Source organism: Erpetoichthys calabaricus, chromosome 15 (assembly GCF_900747795.2).
Source record: "Erpetoichthys calabaricus chromosome 15, fErpCal1.3, whole genome shotgun sequence".
Lineage (NCBI taxonomy): Eukaryota > Metazoa > Chordata > Cladistia > Polypteriformes > Polypteridae > Erpetoichthys > Erpetoichthys calabaricus.
The window spans coordinates 38,359,958-38,378,208 of NC_041408.2; positions in this window are offsets into that span (position 1 = coordinate 38,359,958).

The following is an 18,251-nucleotide window of genomic DNA, read 5'->3' on the forward strand; positions in this document are numbered from 1 at the left end:
AATAAAATGAAGAGCAGTGAACACATGGCTATAATAATCTTCACCCAGCAAGTGATCTAACTTTGATAAAACACTTTACCAATTATCTCTGCTTTAGCTATAAATGTAACTGTTCTTAGTAAGGCATCACAATCAACAAAAGCGTGATTTGCTTTGAAAAGGTACACAATTGTTTTTGTAGTTGTCATGTTTTGTAAAAAAAATATATACAATATACCAAGGCATTTTGGAAAACTACACTAAAATAGAGCATCATTTTTTCTATTGCTGTGTTTGTTATCACAAATCAGACATAACTTTTACGGCAGTGAGAGTAATGGCTATTTTGAGATTTGTGAATGATTTTTACAAGTATGTGATACTGCACACTAGCAACCATTAGAGATAAGCTACCTTTTCACAATGCTTTCCATAAAACTTACTTATTGTGAAATATGTCAAAAGTCTTATTCAAACTAACAGTCTTATTAAACTCTTATTAAAACATACAGGTAAAAATGTATGAATTCTCTGTACACAATAATTTTAAACCACCTACACAATTGCATACATTAGTAAATGAATCTGTTTGCAATAAATGTTACACTAGTGGTATGTTTTGACTGCCTGTTGCTATGAACATAACACGTATTTGTTGTTCCAAAGTCCTCATCAGACTGTGTAGAATCCAAATCATTAATAATAGGCAGAACATCTTCTAAGTATTGCTTTTTCAGTGTAGGGTTTTAAGTGTGCTATCCATTTCGGGAATCACTGTACACCCATGTCTAGAATGCATGATGTAGAGCTTTGTTTTTTTTTTTTTTCTTCAAATATTTGTGTCTTAATTTGCAGACATAGGGAGCAGATATATATAGTGCAAAATGGTATTCATAGTGTGAATCTGAGTAAATGTATTTTTATTTTATTTAAGAAGTTAGAGACCTCTGCAGCATTGAAGGGTGTTTCACGAGTTATTTGGTTTATATATTTTTGTAAATACCTGAGATGGAAAAAACAGCAGTTCAGGAATACCTTTCTAAAAATTAACATAGTTGTTTCCTGCCATATTGTCTGTCTTATTTTATGTGTTTGATTACTAGTGAAGTGGGAGTTAGGAAAGTTTTCTTGAGCTTAATTTCTTAATTATAATTGTGTGTGTATGGCAGACTCAGTACCTTACTTTTTGAAATAGAAATTTTTCTTGTAAAAATAATGACCATTTTAATTGTCTATTCACAGCTAGATTTTTGAGGCAATCTTAAACTATAAACTATGGCAATACAGTATATATATTTCTAAATTTCTGTGTATCGTCCCTTCATTGAGAACTTTGAAGACAGAATGTAAATATTGTTTAAACCAAGCCTAGGAACAAAGTATTTTTTTTTATTTTACTTGTCTGTAGAGTTTCCTTTAATAATGCTCCATCCCAGTCTTCTACATTTTAAGAAATACATGCAAAATTAGGTTTGTAAGATATATCATTAGTATCATTAAAGATTTGAGGTACTGCTCTTGAGAAAGTCACTTTTATTTATAATGCATACACTGTGGCTATTATCTTTTGTATTTGATTTATATGTGTTCTTTTTTTACTGGCTACTCTGTGTTCACCCTGTATGTGTAAGAACTTTAGTCAAGTCAAATGGCTTTAGTGTCATATCGTCCATGCACAGTATTGCAGCATAGACCAGGACCATGGTGCAACAAATACATAAACACAAGACAGGCACAAGACAAGTAAAGAACTATACTGTAGATAGATAGATAGATAGATGGTAAATTAGTAGTAATAAATGAAATGGATAGTAATTAATGAATAAACAATAACAACTAATAATAAAAACAACTGTTGTAATAAATGTGACATTTGTACTACATATTAGACCAGTTTTGACAAGAACAGGCCAATCAGTCAATAGTTATTAAGGTCATGTTAAACTGATAGAAGTATCTTCTTAGTTATGTTAAAATGTGTGCTATATATTAGTGCATAGTCAATGCGAGGTTGTTTTATAACCCCCCACAAGCTAAATTATTAGTGGAATATTCTAATTATTTCTTGTCCCTCTAACTACAGATGAGTTCAGTTAATGATCTTTCTCTTGCGGGGATGGTAAGGCATCGAGGCGAAACAGTTTCCAACCATACGTACAGAACATACTGTATGTACTAAGTGAAGCCTATGTAAGTTTACCATTGAGAAATAACACAACCTGTAAATACAGAAAGTAACTGAAGTTTAATACGAGAAAGCTAAGATTGTAATGAAACAGTGAAGAAACCTTTTTTGCCTTTTATTCTGCATTTGTAATAATTTTTTTTTTAATTTTTGTAATTTGTTCCTTTTTAAATTTTCAGTAAACCTTTTAAAACAATCTTTATTGGACTGAGAAATTTCTTTTGTTATGTGTTTGACTAATGCTAGATCCTACCATGCCACCTCAGTAGCTGCTCAATTTTGGGAATCTGGAAAAGAAGCAGATTCCCTCTCTAATCCTATTTACATAGATTCTTCAAAATAATACTGAGTCAAGGTCTGAAGGTTCCTAAAGTCCTATTTTCTGTCATGCTACTTGGTAATTTATTCCATGTTTTTATGATTCTTTGTGTGAAGAAAAACTTCCTAACATTTTCAAAATCTACCCTTAATTTTCCAACTGTATCCTTGTGTTCTTGAAGAAGAATTTATTTTTAGTAACAGCAGGGAGCCAGTATACTAATTTATTTCATAATTTCAAACAATTCCATTATGTCACCTCTTGATTTCTGTTTTCTTAAACTAAAAAGGTTCACCTCCTTTAAACTTTCCTCATAGCTCATACATCTTGGTTCCAGAATCCGCCTAGTAGCTCTTCTCTAGACTCTCTCTAGTGCTGCTATGTCTTTTTTTTAATACCAAAACCAAAATTGTACACAGTACTCTAGATGGGGCTTCAAAAGTTTGTTCTATAAGCTTAAGAATAATCTCCTATGACTTGTACTCTGCACCGAAAATTATAACCTAACATTGCCTTAGCATAGAATTTACACAGGTTCCACATCAAGCATGGCAACACAGATGATCCTGTAGCAGCCCACTTCAGCAACCATGAACACTGTGAGAGGGACTTTAGAGTCACAGTGCTTATGGGCAACTTCAGAACACAGCAAGAGAGAAAAGAACAGGAAGTTAAACTCATGCTAAAATTTAACACATTACAACATGGTTTAAATAGAGCCAAGAGTTTTATTGCCAGGTATGAGGATTGTTTGCATCTCTCAGACTGATACAGATAATCTGACTATAGATCCACGTTGTATTGAAAAACTAATCAAAAACTTCAAAAAACTTTGTTGGACAGTTATCTTATCCGAAGATCTTGACTATACATTGTTCTCCTATCTTGCTTAATGAATCTTAGCCTGTAGAGGTCTATTAATTTTTTACATTTAAGATGTCTCACTTAAAATTTTTCCAGTGTTGTATCCGTCCTAGTATCTATATAAACACAGGGAACTCCATTTTCTGTATTACACCTTGCCTGAAGAAGGGGCCATGAGTTGCCTAGGAAGCTTGCATATTGAAAAACACACTACTCATTTCAAATCATTTGGTTTATCTGTTTGCATGTTAGCTCTTGCTTAAAAGAAGCTTTCTTGTGTAAGATCGATCAAGAAAGTGAGTCCATTGTAAAGTATTTGAGTGTACAAGTGACGTCCCTGTTTGATGTTAAAAGTCCTCACTTCACGCAGATTACTTCAGTTTACAATGGAGGCTGCACTTATGCTACCTGACATAGAGGGCACAGCAGTCGTATGTATCAGCAGGCATGTCCTCAAAGGTTAGTGTGCTTGTGGCGATTAAGCAACAGTCCTGTAAAACAGAAATCACCTCACTGGTGCCATGATCTGGATTCAGCAATTTGGTGATGACTAGTTAGCACTAAACTGATTTGTTTAGCTCAACCGGCTGTCAAGGCTTGATTTTTGCCTTTCTGTCAGAAGGGTGCAGCAAATTTTAGGATCCGTTTTTGCATCCTGGTAGACATGCATGCTCAATGTAAAGATGTTAATACAGAAAAGATATAAAATATAATATACACATAATCTACAGGTCTTTCATTTAACTGTTGGTATACTTTAAAATAAAAACACATTATCTTGTCTTGTGTTTCTTGCACACCTTTTTACCCTGGACTGCTCTGCTGGTTCATGGTGTCTTGACAAAAAACAATTCTAACTGGCATTTTTGCAGATGATACAAAGCTATTATGATGTACCCTTAGCCTGAACCTACTGTTTTGTGAGTTCCACTTTAAAACAGTATTACACTGAAAGCACTCAAAAAAAGTCAGTTATGCCATATTGTCCAACGTAACACAAACAAAATACTTACACATCTCATTAGTTGTTTTAGTCTGATTTCTGTCAAATGACAGGCAGATGCTTTTCATAATTACCAGCTCCGTGATAGCATCCTATGATTGTTGGGATTGGGCTGCACAGTGGAACCCACAATTTTCAGTCTTTCAACTTAAAAGTGGGGCAAACCTGACAGTCATGCAGACCCGAAAAGAACGCCACTCGCAGTCTCATTAGACAAAATTAGACGAGAACAGCCTAACAAAGCTCACCAGTCCTATTCACTTAATTCCCCCAAAGTAATTTTAAGTTGAGTTTTGAAACTTCCTATAGTTCTACTGTCTACCACACTGCTTGGTAGATTATTCCATGTTTCTATGGTTCTCTGCTTAAAAATTTACCTGCTTAAAATTTTTTTGTGAAAATTACCCTTAACAAGTTTCCAATTATGTCCCTGTGTCCTAGTTCAAATCATTTTAAATTAACAGTTGTGGAAAGCCAATCCCCGGACACAGACAGACAGGCACCAGAATGTCCAAAAGCACACTCCTTTATTACTTTAAGCACCACAATGCCTTATCACCAACAGTCTTTCTTTCTTTCTTTCTTTCTTTCTTTCTTTCTTTCTTTCTTTCTTTCTTTCTTTCTTTCTTTCTTTCTTTGATCTCCACTCCCCTCCTCCCAACTCCGGCTCATCCACTGGAGGGAGGCGGCCCCTTTTATAATGACCCGGATGGGCTCCAGGTGCTCTGTCTGACGACACTTCCTGGTGTGGCGGAAGTGTCAGGAGTACACCCGGAAGCACTCTGGGTGCCCCTAGGATTTCTTCCGGCAGCACTTCCTGGTGTGGCGGAAGTGCTACCATCCAGGTTTCCATAACCATCCGGGCACCCCCTGGCAGTGGCCACGTCCTTCCATAGGGATGAGCTTCCCAGCTCCGTTCCAGTGGCCCCCAAGCAGACCCAGATGGCTGCCTCTCGTGGCCCAGGGGAGGTATCATTCCTCTCGTGGACCGTCCAGGCATCCCGGCTGGGTAGGGTCCCCAGCCGTCTGGCACACAGTCTTGATCCAAAGTACTAATCCCCTTCATCATTTAAACACTTCAATCATGTCTCCTCATAATCTCCTTTTGCTTAAACTTATAACTCATCCCCTGAAGTCCTATAATCAGCCTAGTCATTCTTCTCTGGACTTTTTCTAGTGCTTCTCATTTTTTTGTAGCCCAGATATCAAAACTGTACACAGTACTCCAGATGAAGCCTCACCAGTGCGTTATATAGTTTACGTATAACCTCTTTGCACTTGAATTCTACATATCGTGCTGTATAACCTAACATTCTGTTAGCCTTCATAATGGCTTCTGAAAAATTAATACTGACCATTATGACTCCTAAATCCTTCTCATAAGGTGTACTTTTAATTTTCAGCCTTCCCATAGTGTATTCAAATCTTACGTTTTTACTTCCTACATATTTTACATTTATTTGCATAAAATTTCATATGCCATAACTCTGCCCAAACCTGTATGCTGTCCAAGTCCCTCTGTATCAATTCAATGGTTTTAAGATAATCTGACAATCCACCTAGCTTGTTATCATCTGCAAAGTAACCAGCCTGTTATTTTTTTCCTTTCCTGATAATTTATGTACAGTATATTGAAAGTAGCAGCAGCTATAGCACTGACCCCTGAGGAACACTACTCTTAATATCACGCTATTCTTACAATGATCCTCACACCATAGCCCTCTGCTTCCTATGTTGTAGCCAATTCTGCACCCATCTACAATGGGCATCTGAACTCCCACCTTGTTTAGTTTGGATGCCCAACCTCCTATGAGGCACCTTATGAAATGCTTTCTGAAAGTCAATATAAATAACATATTCACTTCTTTGGTCATATCCTTTTAACTTTTAATGAATCCACCTTCCTGCCACATCAGTTCCTGTTCCGGCCACCCTTACTCCACCTCTTCCTCCTATCCACCATATTTATAGCCCAGACTCAACCTGTTAGTCAGTTCAGTTGTTTTTTTTTAATTTGCTGATTTTCAGTATACAAGGTGGCCGTCCCCAAACCTTTTTCTGTCTGCTACCTCATTTTTTACCATACAGGATAATATTTGCCAGTCCTTCAGAATTTCCCCAGTGCACAGTGACTTCTTAAAAATATGCATCAAGAGTTTATATATGCACTCACTAACTTCCTTAAGAACTCAAAGATGTGTATTATCCAGTCCTGGGGCCTCATGTATAAATGGTGCGTACGCACAGAAATGTTGCGTACGAACATTTCCACGCTCAAATCGTAATGTATAAAACGTAAACTTGGCATAAAGCCACGCATATTTCCACGGTACCTCATACGATTGCGTACGCAATTTCCCCGCTCGGTTTTGCAGACTGGCGGCACCCAGCATCAAAGCAGTGCTACTGTTCCTGTGTGGTCACCCTTTCTTTCTTAGATCCACATTCCTGACGCGGCTTTATAAATACACTGAAACTAACTGCATATTGTTTATTAGTGTAATGCATCTGATTGTAATTAACCTGCAGCAATATATTGGTCCAGGGAGTAGCCATAGTATTCCAAATACCATAACTGCTTTAGCGTTGTTACTCTAACTGCATCTTCTTCTTCTTTCAGCTGCTCTCATTAAGGGTTGCCACAGCAGATCATCATTTTCCATATTACTCTCACTGCACCACTCAGAGTATTTATATCACTGTATCTGAGTGGGAAATCACAGCAGCAGCTGATTGGAAAGAGAATTATCGGTATACAGCATGAAGCAGACGCTGCCTCAGCCACGGCAAAACGCTTCAGAGACTTTCCAGTACGGACTTCGCAGTTTAGAAAAAGTTTCATCCCAAGAACTATAAACGCACTCAATCAGTCCGTCAAGTGCTCCTTGTAGAACTGTTTGTACTTATAAGTACAATTACCTCACTGTAAACTTGCACTACAGTTATAATATTGCACAGCCACTTTATAAAACGCGTATTTACATATGATGACAATATCATTTTTAAGATGAAATGCAGCAAAATATGTTGATTATATTATACAGATAAAACTTTAACTTCATTTAAATAATCTGTATTGTTAATAATTAAACATGTGAGGACACGGTGCCACAGCCCTAGCTAGTTCATGGATTGTTCCTGCATTGTGTTGTATTCTTGCTGGTGCTGACGCGACACTGGAAGGATAGACGGGTAGAATAATTAAAAATGTACTACGAAGATATTTCAATGTTCCTTAAAAGTTTTAAAGAAACGAAGTTCTAAGCTTACAAATGGCATCACGTCTATTACAGAGCTGATTGTGTGGTGATTGGGTATTTGGAGAAAGAAAAGTAAGGACAGGAATTGGAGGTTAGTACATTTGAAAGAGACAGTACTTCTGTTATAAATTATTTCATCGAAGGTCGCGCATGGTGCAGCAAGCCTCTTGCGTGAGACACGACCAATCACTGCGCCACCGTGTTCCCATGTTTAATAACATGCTTTCGTTCCTATCATCATGAAAAAGATATCACATATACATCTCAGTATTTTAATTATTCAGAGAGCTGTAATATCACGAATGTAATGGATTATGTGTCCTGTCGGAGAAAGAGAAAGTCCATTTAAGAAGCAGGTAGTGATTCACACACAGAGCACATAGAAGATCAAATACAGAACAAAGCATTTAACGTGCTACTTTAGTTACAATGGGATTTGAGAAACTAGTAAATTAAACGATTTTAAGATTAACTTTACGATGTTCTACTTTAATGGCAAAATAAACTACATGATTAAAGTGGAAATTTCGAGATTAAAGTTGACATTTCGTGCTTTTTTCCCCACTGTGTGCCTATTTTTTTTGTCTGTACCCTAATAAGCTTTCATATGACACTCAGACGGTGGGCTACGACTCACCTTTTCACGGTGACTTTGATATGTGACTTCTTTATTTCGGGCACTGTGTGACTTTGTGAACTTGAGCTTTCGAGTTTCTCCGACACTCTGTCACTCGATCAACTTCCTTTTGTTGATTATACCATTGTTTAAACCAACAAATGGTACGTTCTTCCTTTGCCTCCACTTGGTATTCTCTGAAATTCTTATATTTTTCCCCGTGCTTTTCCCATTGTCTTTTCACCGAAGGCTATTTATATTGATTTACATATTCAAAGAGCCGTAATTCTGGGAGGAGTTGGGGCGGGACAGAAGGCGCGTGCATGTGCGTTACTCTTCACGCTGATCGGGATTTATGTAGTGGAAGAACGTGGAAGTTTGCGTACGTACAGATTCCTGAATCTGGATTTTTCTGTGCATATGCACATTCCCGCTTTTGTGCTTACGCCATGTTATAGTATGAGTTCTACGCACGGCGTTATACATGAGGCCCCTGGTGATTTGTTTGATTTTAACCTATTTAATCTGAGCAGAACGTATCCATCTACAATTTCCAAATTACTCAGTACCTACGTAGTAGACCCTGTTATCGCCTGGAGGTTATCCACTTCCTCACATTTGAAGACCTCAGAAAAATGCAAGATAACAGCATCTATGCTATTTCACTATCTGTATACTTTAATTCTCCTTTACTATTCCTGATGCACTTCACCTCCTCCCTCACTGTTCTTTCACTACTAAAATTCTGAAAGAAGCTCCCTGAATCGTCTTTCATCATATCTACAATATTACTGTCTTTCTGCCTTGTAGCTTCCCTTATATCCTTCTTAATGGTTGCCGTCATGCTTTCAAACTCACAAGGAATTGCACAGAAGTTGTTAGTCTTACATGCCTTTTACAGCTGTTTTTTTTCCCTTAGCAGTTTCTTTCATTATCTCCTTACTTACCCACTCAGGGGATTTTTTAAATTTCCTATTGATTCCAAATTTGGGGATGTAGCTGTCCTGCATTATACGGAAAGTGATTTAAAACCTGTTCCACTGCTTCTCAATTGTCTCCATACTTAAAGGCTTATCCCAGTTCATCCCTTTTAGTCTTTGTCAGGTCTTCTCACAAGAACTCGATCGTATGAATTTTAAACAGGAATGATAGATTACTATGGTTCTTTGTGGCACTTTTTATTTTTAAAATTCATAAAAATATACTTTTTCGCCGTTATGGTTCGTTAGTTTTTCCAACTTTATTTTACCAAGGGCTTAAGGCAATACATTTGCCCACACCCATGCATACTCTGTTGAACCCACATACTTGGAAAATTCCATTGCAAATTGTAATGCAGTTGAGCTGATAGAAAGTGCTGTGCTATGTTGAAAAACAGTTAATAGGGGGCAGTGGCTAAAAGTCGTAACAAGTCAACTTTGAAAAAAAGTTCTTATTCTTGTGTAGTGCTCTCTACTGAGCTTTTCTATAAGTAACAAACACTAATTCATTATTAATTACATTTTCTTTTAATTACTACTTTATCTATGTGCATATCATATAATTCTGTCATACCTAATCTCTAAATGTAGATGTTTCAGTGGCTTATAAAATCCCATAAATGATCCTCAGTTCAGGAGGCTGGTGAAACTGTTAACACTGGGGCACCAAATTGTCTCGCCATATATGTAATCTTCCTTAAAAGCCCTATAATTCACATTGGGGGTATTAGTCTTATACTGTATGCCTCATATACTTCAGCTGTTTTTTCATTTGCAACTCCTTTTTTGGTTCTTTATTTTTCCACAGCAGCATTTTCTCCATTTTTTTACTGCTTCTAAATGTTTGTAATATATTTGTCCTGTAGTAAATGTAAAACACTTTTAAACCTCCCCCACATCTCCCCAACTGCCATTACACCTGACCCAATCTGTTTTATGTAGGTGCCACAACTGCTCAAAATTTGCTCGACTAATATTAAACTAATGTTTAAGTTTTTAAATATGCTGTATGCCAAAAAACTGTGAAGTCTATTATATTATTGTCACCCTCTCAATGGTGCTTAGAGATACTGTGTTAGGTATTTGTGTCTTGAGAGGGATTCAAATGAATTAGCTAATGACTTTCTAGATGGCACTTTAATGACTAAACCCTTTCTGACTTGCTGCAAGTACCACGTACATGTCAAGTGTGGTGTTTAGGTTTTAGTAGTAATATAAATGAATATGACCCTCAGAAATCTATTAATCATGTTTTTCTATTTATATACTGTAAATATAATTATTGTTTAAAATATGCATAAGATACGTTATTCATGTCTGGCTAATTGAAATAAAAAAATGATTCTTGCTGCAGTTTCTCATAATTTTGCATTACTTTAAAACATGACTCCAGTTTAATCAGTGGTTAAATGAGGAAATTTGTATATAACATAATATGTATATGAGACATATAAGAAGTAAAAGTCATTTGATGACAGTGATGGTTAATGGTTGACACAGTATATTATATCCAACTTTTTTTGTGCTAAAAGCTATCAATTATTAGGACGATGCTTTAATGTGTAATAAACAGTTAATAAAAGTTACAACTGTTTAATTAGAATTGTGTTTGTGTCTGGTTGAAACTACTTGATTGAAATTCTGCTGTATGTTGCTTTTTTTCTGGTCTTTTCACTTCTGTATCAGATATGTACCCTAAAATAGAATATTCAGAAACTGAAACATATGTATTTGTAATTTTATTTTTTAAACACTTTTGCTTGACAGAAGTTGTAAACTTCAATTCTGGATCAATATAAAAACATGTTGTTCACAATTTCACCAACAGTTCATGCAGTCACCACAGTCGCCTATCCAGCACACACCCTATCTCACTTCGATCCTCATGATTATAAATGTATCTGATCAGTCATTAATAAAATTGTTTGAAAGAAAAATATAAGTCCTAATTTAGTTGAAATGAGTGGAACATACGGTAATCAGAGTAGGTGTCTAATAATTCATTCTTATGATGTTTTATAATGTCCATATGGATGGTCATTCAAAACAAGAATCCACTGTTGTGGCAAAAAGTAAAAAAAAAAAAAAAGTAAAAGAGTTGTGCTGAAAACTATACCAGATATTTAAAAAAAAAGTAAAAAATGATTTGAATAAGTACTTTGAAGAAACCCCAAATACTGCAGTTGTGACTAATGAAAAGGACCTTACAGATAACCAGGAGAGTGCTGGTATCACCACTTCTAGCAGTTTTATAGCATTAACATGCAGTCCAGTTCTGAGGAGAAAACAACATGGCCGGGAGCAACCAGCAATGTGGAAAACAATGAGATTTTATGCAAAAAACAAACCAAGGACCCCTTTCCAGTCCTTCACTCATTACATATGTTTTACCAAAGCCTTTTAAAAATTAATGTTCACTAACTGTGATATTAGAAGAAAACTTATGATGTTGCACTCATCAGTTTTCTACTTTCATTGCAGTACACAAATGAACAAAAATAGAAGATGAATACTTTAATTCCTGTACCTGATTTATTATTTGCATATATGATGTTCAGTGCCTACACGTGAAATAATGCTGACCATGGCAAATTGCATTTTTTCCGTCCTTTAACCATTAACTCCCGCATCCAAGATTTATCCTTGTTAGGCATGACACAATACTCTTAATTCACATATATTGTGTATCTATCTATTCAATACAGGCTTCACAATACAGTGCATTCTCTGAACAAAACACAAAAAATAAATATTTTACTTTTGGAATTAAATGTAAAATAATAAGAGTAGATTAGCTTTAAAACAATAAAATACAAATAGGCATTAAAGATAATTAAAATGTTTAACGTAAAACTCATCCTGTACACTTGTCTAAACACCTTAATTCATTTCAAAGTTTGCTTAAAGGCATGGGGCATGCTTTTGAGACAATTTTAACAGACATCAGTTGTGACTGACAGCTTAAACAGATTCCAGAAATATAAAAAAATTACAAAATGGTATAAGCGTTATAAATTCAATGCAATATGTCTATGCACTGACCTGTCATAAACATTGGAGGGAGGAGGGCAAAAATTATAGGCTGCAATATACAAATAGTAATCCTGCAATGTAGCTGCATTTACCCAAAATTACCAAAGTTCTGCAGCTTCAGTATGCTTCATGGAATTCTGGCAAAAAAGCTTGATGCATTGAAATGATTCCACAGTCAAAGTATCTTCGTTTTAAAAACTTCAGTAAAAATTCTAAGTAAAAATGTTCGCACAAAAATAGAAAAAAAATAGTATTGCAAGAAAAGAAAAGTTCTGTTTAAGCCTTATATCTTGTTTGTTTCTTTAAGTTCTCTCATACAGCTGAACCATTTCTAAACTGTCAGAAAACTGTTTGCCTATCCCATTTCTATGCTGTAAATGGGTCCCTGCTAGCACTGGAAGCTATTCTAAACATCAACTAAAACTGACTTAATTAACACACTATATCTCTGATATAGCAAGAAAGTTCTATCACATTATCAACTTACAGGGGATAAAAGACTATACCATTGTCTATGGCTATGAAAGAAAATTATATTCTATTCAAATTAAGCAAACACTAATATGAGTTTAACTGTCTAGTATTAACTTTATAGATTGACTCTTACATGCAATAACAATCAGTGTAGAAGTGTACAACAGGAATTAATAAGCATCTTTCAAATGGGCTTATATTAAAAATTGAGTAAAAACTCAGAAAATACTGATTTTACTTTTCACATTCACTCCTGCTCCGGCTAACCTAAAAAGTTCTACATAACTAGAAAAACTGATGCCATGCATTCATTGGAAATTAGCATTGCATTATTTGCATGTATTAGCAACAATAGAGTAAAGACGAATCATGGGTAAATATAAGAAACAATTATTATGCTTCGATTTCATTGCATTTTTGATGATATTAGGCTAGTCAGTTTAGTTTAAGGGCCTAAATATAATTTACCTGTTTGCCTGACCTCTTGTTGTAGAAGTTAACAGTTCTTACCGCTGTACCACGGAAGCTGTTGTATTGCACTTGCACCTTTTGTGAAAGTGTTTATTTGATATTTGGAGTTCAGGTTTCACACATTATATAGTTCATGTCTACATTTTATCATTTTTTACTAAATAATGACATTTTTTTCTGTTTTAACGATGTGTTTACATAAATTGTTGTAGACGCGAAACACACATGAAATGCATGTGTTCCAAATAATGATATATTTTTTACCCTCTAAAACTCCAGCACTTGACTCCAAGATAATCAAGGCTTGAGCTGGGAGAACTTCTTGCCCTTTCTGCTGCGGTCGTGGGGGGAATGGTATAGCAGGCTGCTTGCTGCTTATGTTGATCGACACATTTACAAGACAAAAGACGCTGATGGAGAGGTGTGAAGGGATTTAAGGTGGGATGGAATTACAAGTTTTTTTCGTAGACTTTGGTAATTCTAGTGTTATGTAGTAAAAACCCACAATACAAAGTAGTTGTTTAAAGGCTCAAGAAAGGGAAAGGGAAACAAAAACAGAAAAGGGCTTGGGGATCCACACCATATATTGAAATACAGATTTATCACAACAGTGAAGAGCATCAAAGTAGTCTGAGTGAGGTTTATCTGGGTTTCAATTCTGATGATCTGTAGAAGAGGGAGAAAATACATTAGTGCACTTCATCAATCCCCGACTCAGTGTCCTACCCTCAGTTAAGCCCTTTGACTGCTTCCAATGTGCACATGTTTGACACATGGTAATTCCAGTCCAAATCCTTTAAGGTAAATACAGCAACAGTGCAAACAAAAAATAAAAAAATAAAATAAAAGTCGATAGGCTTTCCATGGTTGAAATAATGTGGACACCTATTCCAATAGATCATGCAGTCTAATACCTGAAATGCAATTACCAAACTTATTACACTACAATACAATAAAATGTATTTTTGTATAGTGCAAAATCACACAAAGAGTGTCGCAGTGTGCTTTAACAGGCCCTTGTCTTTTGACAGCCCCCCAGCCTTGACTCTCTAAAAAGACAAGAAAAAACTCACAGAAAAAAAGCCTTGAAGGGAAAAAAACAGAAGAAACTTGGGAAAAGCAAGTCAAAGAGAGACCCCTTTCCAGGTTGTTTGGTTGTGCAGTGGGAGTCAAAAAAAGTGGGTAAATACAATAAGTAATCCTCAATACAATAATAGTGCAATAGAAATATTACAAGTACAGAGCAGAATTCAACACTAGATGATATCACATAATACGATTTGGATTTGTTCAGAGTCCTGGAGACCTTAGCCATCAAGCTGCCTCCCCCTATTGGGCATTCCACAGCTGAGTCAGCGCTGGGCCAGCCAATCTGATGAAAGGATCCCTCTACCTGATGATTTCTGTGATCCTCCATCAGAGATGACTTTACCTTAGGCAGACAAAACAACTTGGCAGGAGGGCATGGCACCAAGTGCAATATTTAAGTACTAAGTACAGAAACAGAATAGGTGAGGGTTAGTAACAAATTATAACTATCATATTACTAGTCTTGCTATGCTAATCTGAAGTAGTGAGTCTTCAGCTGGGATTTGAAAGCTGAGACTGAAAATGCATTTCTTATAGTAGCAGGCAGACCATTCCACGGTTTAGGGGCCGTGTAACTAAAAGCTCGACCTCCCACTTTTTTTTTTATTAATCCTTCGAGTCATAAGCAGACCGGCATCTTGAGATCTTAAAGTGCGCTCTGGTTTGTAAGTCATGATAAGTTCAGACAAGTAAGCCGGACTTTTACCATTTAAGTCTTTATATGTTAAAAGTAGGATTTTGAAATCTGCCATAAACTTAACCAGGAGCCAGTGTAAAGATTTAAGAACTGGAGTTATGTGTTCGTGTTTTCTTGTTCTTGTAATAATTCTTGCAGCAGCAGTTTGGATTAACTGGAAGCTGTATAAAGAACAATTTGAACATCCAGTGAACACAGCATTGCAGTAGTCAATCATACTAGAAATAAATGCATGAATTAATTTCTCAGTATCCCGCATATTAAGAAAATGCCTTAATTTCACAACATTTTTAAGATGGAAGAAACATGTTTTGGACAATTTTGTAATGTGTGCTTTAAATGACATGCTAGAGTCAAAGATAAGTATTCCTATTGCCTCGTAAATGCATGTTTCATTTTAGGTCCTGTCCCTACTGCCATCAAAACTGCTGCAGTTACCCCAATCTTTAAAAAACCTGACCTGGATCCTTCATCTCTCTCCAGTTACAGGCCTATCACTAATCTCCCTTTTCTGGCTAAGGTGATGGAACGCATGGTTGCTACACAACTCCATGCTTTTCTCTATGAGCCTTTTCAGTCTGGCTTTCGTACACAGCACAGCACCAAGACAGCTCTTCTCTGTCAATAATCTTCTCCGGTCTGCAGATTGCGGCTCCCTTAATATTCTCCTCCTTCTTGACTTAAGTGCAGCATTTGACACTGTTAACCATGAAATCCTCCTGTCACGTCTCTCTGCTTGTAGGCATCTCTGGCTTAGCCCTTCAATGGCTCACATCATATCTTTCTAATAGGCAACAGTTTGTCACACTCGGCCAATATGAATCCTCCACCTCACTTGTGTCGCATGGTGTCCCTCAGGGTTCAGTCCTTGGGCCATTACTTTTTCTATTTTATATCCTTCCTTTGGGTCAGATTATTCGCATACATGGACTTAACTTCCACTGTTATGCAGACGATATACAGTTATATCTTAGTACAGACTCCCCTACAGATTCACCTCCCAGCACACTCTCGGAATGCATCACTGATCTTAAGCTATGGATGGAAAATAACTTTCGCAAACTTAATGCCAATAAAACTGAAGTGTTACTGATAGGTCCAAAATCCCAACTTTCTAAGGCATTCAATTTCTCTATTTCTTGTGATGGTACACTTGTCAAACCTGCCTCAAGTCCTCAATCATTGTTCTGCTGCCGAAAAAAATCCATCACGAACAGTCTGAATGATTTCCGCCCAGTGGCACTCACATCTGTCATCATGAAGTGCTTTGAGAAACTGGTGCGGAGTCATATCATCGCCTGCCTGCCAGCAGACCTGGACCCATTTCACTTTGCTTACAAAGCAAAGAGATCCACAGAGGATGCTGTGGCCACAGCCCTTCATGTTGCCCTGATCCACCTGGAGCAGCAGGGGAGTTACGCCAGACTGCTCTTTGTAGACTTCAGCTCGGCATTTAACACCATCCTTCCACAACGACTGGTGTCCAAACTGGCAGATCTGGGACTTCCATCGCTCACCTGCAGTTGGATACTGGGTTTCCTGTCTGGTCGCTCCCAGAGGATCAGGCTGGGTCTCCACACATCCACTGCTCTCAGCCTCAACACCGGGACGCCGCAGGGTTGTGTGCTCAGCCTGCTCCTCTACACCCTCTACACATATGACTGTGTCCCCACTCACCATAGCAACAAGATTATAAAGTTCGCGGATGACACGATGGTGGTCGGACTCATCTCGGGCAAGGCGGGTGAGCTTAAAAACAGCTGTTATCCAAAAGCAATCATGGCCCTGAACTCAGAATAAAACTGCTCCGTGTCATTCTCCCAATGTGCAATATAGACCTTAAGTCAACAAGTGCAATTTGTATATATTATTAAGTACTTTTATTACTATTCGGTTTGTTATTATTATCTCTCTTCTTATCTTTTTAACTCTTATTCCTCACACTGAGTCAACTGCACCTTCAATTTCGTTGTTCCTTTGTAAAAGTGACAATGACAATAAAGATCTATCTATCTATCTATCTATCTATCTATCTATCTATCTATCTATCTATCTATCTATCTATCTATTTTACTTATTGTTATCATTTTATGGAAATTATCAATAATACATTATTTAAATTTGTAACTTAACTCCTGATTGTCTTTTTACTACACCTAATTGCCTGATGTTATAGATGTAGAAGGGAAGGTGGGGAGAAATTATAAAGTATAATAAACAGTGGTAAGTCTATGGGATTTGAGGCATTCTGATAAAATCTACACAGTAAAGAATGCAAAGGGGGAAAGTAGAGTAATATGGATCTCTACTGAGACAAAACACTTGGGGCTTCATGTATAACGCCATACATAGAACTCACACTAAAACATGGCGTACGAACAAAAGTGGAAATGTGCATATGCACAAAACTGTGTGTAAGCCAACTTCCATGCACTTCAGCCCCATAAATCCCGGGCAGAGTGAAAAGTAATGCACATGCCTGCCGTTCCACCACGACTCCTCCTAGAATTTTGCATATTTTAATATGCAAATCAATATAAATATCACCTTCCACATTCGGCCTTTGGTTAAAAGACAATGGCAAAAACACATGAGAAAAACAGAATTTCAGGGAATGCGATGTGGAGGCAGTGAAAAATTTACAATTAGGCAGTGGTATAAGCAACAAAAGTGGAGGAGACCCTCGAAAGTTCAAGTTCAGAAAGTAACACAGTGCTTGAAATAAAAAAGAAGTGGTCGGATGACAAAGTCGCCATGAAAAGCCCACTGTCTTAGTGTCATACAGAAGCGTATTAGGGTACAGAGTAAAGAAAAAAAATAGGGACAAAGTGAAGATAAAAAGGTTGAAATGTTGATTTTAATTTCAAAATTTCCACTTTAATCTCATAGTTTATTTTGTCATTAAAGTAGAATGTTGTACACTTCATCTTAACATCAATGTTTAATTTACTAGAGTTTCTCAGATCCCATCATAAATAAAGTAGCACGTTAAATGCTTCGTGTTCTATGTGTGTGAATCACTTCCTGCTTCTTAAACAAGCTTTCTCTTACGGCACTGGTCTCCACTTATAATACATTACATTCATGATGTTACAGCTCTCTGAACATTTTAAAATACTAAGATGTAAGTGAATTAAAACATGTATTAAACATGGGAACCCAGTGGCGCAGTGATAGTGATGAGCTGGTGCCCCATCTAGGGATTGTCTCTGCCTCCTGCAAGATGCTTGCTGAGGCTGGCGCAACCCTTGATGAAATAATTTATTGCATCACTACTTTAT